This window comes from Pinus tabuliformis, chromosome 3_1 (assembly GCF_031772625.1).
Source record: "Pinus tabuliformis cultivar Carrire ecotype Pingquan chromosome 3_1, CPIR1, whole genome shotgun sequence".
NCBI lineage: Eukaryota > Viridiplantae > Streptophyta > Pinopsida > Pinales > Pinaceae > Pinus > Pinus tabuliformis.
This window is the reverse complement of record NC_142301.1, coordinates 581,162,827-581,169,635: the sequence shown is the minus strand read 5'-3', so window position 1 is coordinate 581,169,635 and position 6,809 is coordinate 581,162,827. Positions and strand designations below refer to the sequence as shown.

The 6,809-nt window shown below is 38.6% G+C and overlaps 1 non-coding gene across 1 annotated transcript; it reads right to left on the bottom strand.

Annotated features, from left to right (window-relative positions):
- Window positions 1-6,125: 6,125 nt before the first annotated feature.
- Window positions 6,126-6,213, bottom strand: TRNAS-GCU (transfer RNA serine (anticodon GCU)). The gene has a single exon. It is a non-coding gene; the product is annotated as a tRNA-Ser (tRNA).
- Window positions 6,214-6,809: the final 596 nt, after the last annotated feature.

Sequence of the window (6,809 nt, the reverse complement as noted above, 5' to 3'; positions counted from 1 at the left end):
ATTGAACACTTCGGGAAGGAATCTGTCGAACAGGTATTGGAAGTTCTACAAAAACTTTTTGCAATTGATCCACCCAGGAATTAGTTTCGGGTTCATAAAATGGTTGGTTTCATTTCATCTCTTCATTTCCTTTACCCAAGTTCTTTTGGAGAGTCTTGAGAATCTTTGACATATCTCTCTTTCGTGGAATATTCGAAAGAAATATCTGACAAGATGGGTATATCTAGGGAGATATAATTTGTCTTAAAGCAACTACTCCCTAGATATATGAATAAAAAAATTGAAATATTTTTATATTCGACAGTTGGATCAAATTGGATTGGAAAAGACCTAAAGTTAAAGATTCATCAATAGGCAACGCTGCCCCAATACCTAACCAAAGGGCTACTGCAGTACCGATCAAGGATACTGTTGTAGCTACTGGACGACGAAATGGATTCTGAAATTGATTCACATTCTCTAGAAAAGGCACCGTCAATGATCCCGCGGGTACTGAGCCCATTAAAAGGACACCTAATAATTTGTTAGGTACTGTACGAAGTATTTGGAATACAGGGAAAAAATACCATTCGGGCAATATCTCCAAAGGAGTTGCAAATGGATTTGCTGGTTCACCAATCATTGATGGTTCTAGAACCGCTAAACCTATTGTACATGCAATAGTACCTAAAATTACTACTGGAAAAATATATGAAAGATCATTGGGCCAAGCGGGCTCTCCATAATAATTATGTCCCATACCTTTAGCTAATTTAGCCCTTAATACAGGATCATTTAGGTCAGGTTTCTTTGTTATTGGGATAAGTAGATCTTTATGGATCTATCCCCCGAAAGAACCGGACATGCCAATTTTTATCATCCGGCTCGAACAATAACTGGAGGAAGTATATATCACTTATTTTTTCCCGTGATGGAAGACGAATTGGAAAAATAGGAACTAATAATGTCTATGATCATCCATCATTGGTCATTTTATTATTCCAGTTAAATGCTCATGACCCAAGTAAGCTCACAAATTCGATCATGATCGATATGCCTTTTGGACCATCTTAGTCCTTGTAATTTGTGTTTATCACCACGAATAGACCTCAAAAGTTTTTTAGCATACAAGGTATTGACTTGTTATTGATCCGGCCTCTCTCCTTCCTTAGATCCCTTCTTTCACTCCAATAGTTTTCCCATCGAAATGGATGCAAGGGAAATGGATGCATTTTCACACTATGAAAAGGAGAAGTAAAGTCATATAGTCCAATTATTGAATATATGAAAATATTGTCCCATTGTCCGGATCTCACGGAGCCCTTCCTGATTCGGATTCGATCATAGAAAGAATTCTCTTGGAACGGAACAAACTGACCAATGCCTTTCCACCCAGGTGCTAAACTTCCTATTTCTGATAAGGAAATTGGGACAGAGACACATTTTATCAGAAATATTTATGTGGTAGATCGGAGAAAGTATCTGCATGGCCTAATCAATAGTTCAAGTCACACACTCCCATAATCCATCTTCTCCGTCTGAGAATCTACTCCAATTATTTGTTTGTATTGGATGAATAATACTCCAAAATCGAAAGGAGAAATCCGAGGACCGTATTTTCTATGGATATTTCCATTTTTGAATAATAAATATTCCTGGCGATGATATATTACTGTCGTTATTCGGAACGATAAGTTATGAATAGTTATTTTCAATCTATCTTTCCTCTCTATAAAGGACCTGGAATACCCTGCTTACGGATCATTAGAAAGTGCATTGGCATAAATACAGCAGTAAGAAGGGGTAATATGAAAGTGTGTAAACTATAAAAACGAGTCAAGGTAGATTGACCCACACTAACACTTCCGCGTAATAATTCTACCAGAGGAGATCCTATTACAGGAATAGCCTCAGGCACACCAGTCACAATTTTCACTGCCCAATAACCAATTTGATCCCAGGGCAAAGAATAACCAGTTACACCGAAGGATACGGTCAACACAGCCAAAATTACACCTGTGACCCAAGTTAATTCACGGGGTTTTTTGAATCCACCTGTGAGATAAACACGGAATACGTGCAGGATCATCATTAGAACCATCATACTTGCCGACCATCGATGAATTGATCGGATTAACCAACCAAAGTTAACTTCGGTCATTAGGTATTGAACAGAGGCAAAAGCTTCTGTAACGGTCGGACGATAGTAAAAAGTCATAGCAAAACCAGTAGCTACTTGTACTAAAAAACAAGTAAGTGTGATCCCCCCTAGACAATAAAATATATTGACATGAGGAGGAACATATTTACTGGTGATATCATCCGCAATCGCCTGAATCTCGAGACGCTCTTCGAACCGATCGTATACTTTATTGAGATAGGTAAACTGAAATTCCCCCTCTGAAAACCGTACATGAGAATTTCCCTTCATACGGCTTGAACAAGAACACGCAAATGCTTTTGGACACGAATAAATAAATTTTGGAAAAGAGATACTTGAGGGTTCGTTGCCTGACCGGCTGGAGAAATGAAGATCATTCGAAACAATCCAGCATTTCTATTAGAAGACTCTATAGTGCCAAAATTTCAAAAAGTGCCAAAATTTCAAAAAGTGCCAAAATTTCAAGTCGGCTCATCCCTATGATAAATCACTATAGGCCCTTTGAACGATCTTTTACCCTATTCGTGTGATCAGTTCCCTAGAAAAGAACTAATATAGACGATTTATAGGAATTATCTTGTCGAGATCTCAATAGATGAATCAATCCAAACCTCAGATTTCAATTAGACCCCGATGATTTTATCAAATCCCCAAAAGGTTCTCTGGGTAATAACCTTTTCATTTTCGCTCATTCGACGAAATATGCTAACTAAGAGAAATCAGATACTATATCATTCTTTGGTCATAATCAGCATAATTATGAGAGGGGATATTTCCTTCGATTTATTATAGGAAATACCTCTTTCAATTTCTTTATTGGAAGTCTGGTGACGAGGAAATGATAGGTACAAACCATAGTTCAGATCTTCCGGAACATATCTATGATAGACCTCGTGCTCTAGAGATTCAATATTCTAGAAATTAAATATCCAACGAGGTAGGACCATCTTGATGAAGATAACAGATCGGTCTTCTGTACTATAAATATGGATCGATTTCAACAAGTCGCACACCCATATTCCAAAAATCCTTAGAGAAAAGTAATTACACGATCAAACTATTGGAACAAGATAAGCTAAAAACTCAAAGCCACTATTTGGTCTGGGTTTGAATCCCTCAGTTCTTTTTTTTTCTTCAAGAGCTCACCAGGTGAATTTTGGAGTTCCTCAGCCCCAACTAACCGGAATCCCATCCAATAAAACGGAAGAATTATAAATCTCCAAGATAATAGATAGGAATACTGCAAATAGAGCCATTGCAAAACCCATAAGAGGAGTAGTTCCCCATCCAGGAGCTACTTTACCATATTCTGAATTAAGCGGTTTTAAGGTCGTTCCTACAAGGGTTTCTTTTGGCGTGGTTTTGGAAGTATCATCAATGGTCTGTGTAGCCATAGAAACTATTGTATTGGTTGAGATCTGTTAACTTTGTTATTATATGGTAAACATACCATGATATTGGGATCACCTAATAATGGAAACTGCAACCTTAGTCACCATCTCCATATCTTGTTTACTTGTAAGCTTTACTGGTTATGCCCTATACACCGCCTTTGGGCAACCCTCTAAACAACTTAGGGATCCTTTTGAGGATCACGAGGACTAATTGAAAGAATGACCTTCCCTATAGGGAAGGTCATTCTTTCTTTGATGGGAGAGAAAGAATGACGATTTGGAGAAGCAAAATTATTTTCCCCCTTTAGTCGGAAGTTTGGGTGGTTCTCGGAAGAAAATAGCGAAAAAGATTATCCCTAGGGTCGATACCAACAGGAATGTATAAACCAATGCTTCCATAGATTTGATTTGATCGTAATTTACAATTATGGAGATAGCTTTCGTACTAATATTTATTAGAGAAGAGATAGGAGCAATATCATACCACTTGTCTTTTAGTAGTTGGATCTCCCAGTTTTTGGAATGCTCCAAATTCTATTCGATCATCCAGATCCGAGTCGATACCAGCAAAAACATCTCTGAATAAGGTCCTAGCACCATGCCAAATGTGTCCAGAAAAGAAAAGGAGAGCAAATGTAGCATGTCCAAAAGTAAACCAACCCCTTGGACTACTACGAAAAACACCATCAGATTTTAGAGTAGCACGATCTAATTCAAAAATTTCACCTAATTGAGCACGTCTAGCGTATTTTTTAACTATAGCAGGATCACCAAAACTGACCCTGTCAAGTCCACCACCATAGAACTCAACAGTTACACCTACTTGTTCAACACTATACTTTGATTCTGCCCTCCTAAAAGGAACATCGGCTTTCACAATTCCTTCTTTGTCCACCAGAACTACTGGAAATGTTTCGAAAAAGGTAGGCATACGACGTACAAAAAGCTCATTTCCCTCCTTATCTTTGAAGATAGGGTGTCCTAACCAACCAACAGCTATTCCATCTCCATTGTCCATTGCACCTGCTCTGAATAACCCCCCCTTAGCTGGATTATTACCAATGTAATCATAAAAAGCGAGTTTCTCGGGAATTTTGGACCAAGCTTCTGATAGGCTTAAATTTTCGGCCAGACCGGCACGAACCCGTCGATCTATTTCTTGTTGGAAGTATCCCTGATCCCACTGGTAACGAGTGGGACCGAATAATTCGACCGGAGTAGTTGCGGAGCCATACCACATGGTCCCAGCAACAATGAAAGCTGCAAAAAACACAGCAGCAATACTGCTGGATAGGACCGTTTCAATATTCCCCATGCGTAATCCTACGTATAAACGTTGGGGAGGACGAACACTGAGATGGAATAGACCTGCTAATATACCCAAAATACCCGCTGCTATATGATGAGAAGCTATTCCTCCTGGAACAAAAGGATCAAAACCTTCAGCTCCCCATGCTGGATCCACTGGTTGTATTTTTCCAGTTAGTCCATAAGGATCAGACACCCATATCCCAGGACCATACAAACCCGTTACATGAAATGCTCCAAATCCGAAACAAGCTACTCCTGAGAGGAATAAATGAATTCCAAATACTTTTGGCAAATCTAAACAACGTTTTCCCGTACGTTCATCACAGAATATGTCCAGATCCCAATATACCCAATGCCAGATAGCTGCCAAAAAGCACAGGCCAGAAAACACGATATGTGCCACGGCCACACCTTCATAACTCCAAATACCGGGATTAATTACAGTTTCTCCGGTGATGTTCCATCCACTCCATGAATCCTTTATTCCCAAACGAGTCATAAAAGGTATAACGAACATACCTTGTCTCCACATTGGATCAAGAACAGGATCGGATGGATCAAAAACTGCTAATTCGTACAGAGTCATTGAACCAGCCCAACCAGCAACTAGAGCTGTATGCATTATATGTACAGAAATTAACCGTCCAGGATCATTCAATACGACGGTATGAACGCGATACCAAGGCAAACCCATGCAAACACCCCTTTATCGGAAAAAGTAGACACTATGTAACTTTCTCACATTGGATTGGAAGAGATCATGTTATCGAGCTAGACCCGGATCATCTCGAAAGTGAACATCTATTCACTTGGACATTGCTAATGATGGAACAGGTTTGAAACAATTTTGTTCATACATAATAGCAGGGAGAGACAAAGATATTTTATCGTTTGTATGTACCAATACACAATGTAGGGATTGGTCCCATTTATATTGATAAAAAAAGAGGAAAGAAACGAGATATTCTAATCCTTCCATTCGTTCATGAACGATACCTTTGCAATTTATGGACTAAGTCAGATATAATTTTTGATGAAAAAATATCATTTTTCTACTAAAGAGTGGAGCTATTACTGTTCCATAAACAGTAATACTTTACTGCACTGCGGGAAAAAAATAAAATACTGAGTTCAAATGCTCAGTCAAAATGATAACTTTATCATTTTGTGCTATGCAATGAAAAAAAAAGGTCAAAATAGGAAGTCTCTAGGTTAATGGGCCTTTTCCGTTCCGTAGAAAGATTCGGGGTTATTCGTTTTCAGGATCAATAGTGGACGAACGGAGAGAGAGGGATTCGAACCCTCGGTACGGATGATCCGTACTACGGATTAGCAATCCGCCGCTTTGGTCCGCTCAGCCATCTCTCCAAGATGGAAGAGTTCATGTGTAACAAAATGAATGGTGGAGTAAAGGTGTATATCATAGTATGTACAGATTGTATCGGCAATATAATGAATATTGCGATTATTCAGTTGGATAAAGAACAATCCAGTCAATCGTATTGTTCATTTCGTTAAAAATAGTTCTGTATGACTGATTTTTTCTGCTTTTCTTGGCCTGGCCATCGGCCAGGCCAAGAAAAGCAGAAAAAATCAGCAGTCATACAGTGCTTGACCTAATTTGATAGCTAGAATACCTGCTGTAAAAGCAAGAAAAAAAGCTATCAAAAATTTAAGCTCTACCATATCTTCATTCCCTCCCCAATGAGTTTGATTAAATGCGTTACATGGATTAGTCCATTTATTTCTCTCCAATATCAAATTTTATTATCTAGATATTGAAGGGTTCTCTATCTATTTAGGGTTCTCTATCTATTTTATGTATTATTGTAAAGATATCAGTTGCTCAAGGCCATAGGTTCCTGATCGAAACTACACCAATGGGTAGGAGTCCGAAGAAGACAAAATAGAAGAAAAGTGATTGATCCCGACAACATTTTATTCATACATTAAGTCGATGGAGG